This window comes from Frankliniella occidentalis, unplaced genomic scaffold, assembly GCF_000697945.3.
Source record: "Frankliniella occidentalis isolate FOCC.00 unplaced genomic scaffold, Focc_3.1 Scaffold108, whole genome shotgun sequence".
NCBI classification, from domain to species: Eukaryota; Metazoa; Arthropoda; class Insecta; order Thysanoptera; family Thripidae; genus Frankliniella; species Frankliniella occidentalis.
The window spans coordinates 568,879-569,451 of NW_026267237.1; the positions used below are offsets into that span (position 1 = coordinate 568,879).

At 49.9% G+C, this 573-nt stretch overlaps 1 protein-coding gene across 2 annotated transcripts in view; it reads right to left on the reverse strand.

Moving 5' to 3' along the window:
• Positions 1-530, reverse strand: part of LOC127749932 (uncharacterized) — a 4,819-nt gene extending 4,289 nt beyond the window's left edge. The window contains exon 1 of one of the 2 annotated variants that reach the window (XM_052270044.1): positions 248-530. The gene's annotated coding sequence lies outside the window, so the exon portion shown is untranslated. The remainder of the gene's footprint in view (positions 1-247) is intronic. The other variant, XM_052270045.1, reaches the window with a different exon arrangement.
• Positions 531-573: the final 43 nt, after the last annotated feature.

Genomic DNA, 573 nt, shown 5'->3' on the forward strand with positions numbered 1-573 from the left:
CGACCCTGAAAATCCCAAGTCGCTCGCTCAATTCGTTCTCGAGTTATCGTGCGGACAGACACACACACAGACACACAGACAGACGGACAGACAGAAAAAGTTTTTTCCGACCAGACGGAGTAATAGGCTTCGCTAATCGCTCAGCCAATAAATCCGAAGCATGACTACTGGGACAGATTTCTCATCCGAGAGTGGGAGTGCGGTAGTAGGCAATGCCGAGAAGCACCTGTGCCAAGACGAACCTCACCGTCAAAGACAGATAACACGTGCAGTGCAGCTTGTTGCTTATCGATGGGTCTTAGTCGTGACAATGCTTGAGATGTTGGACCGTAGGTACGTGTGGTCAGCAGGCAGGTGTGGGCGAAGCAACGCAAGGTAAACGGACGATAACAAGCTCGATGACTGATTTATTGGCGGCAAGACAGGTGTATAAATACAGTATGACAAATGACGAACACTAACGAATTACAGTGAAGCCATTACACAAGGTAGATGTACGCCAGACCACGTCTCGCGTAACAGGCTTCGCGATATCTCACGAAACACTGTTACGCTGCGACGCGCCTGGCATAC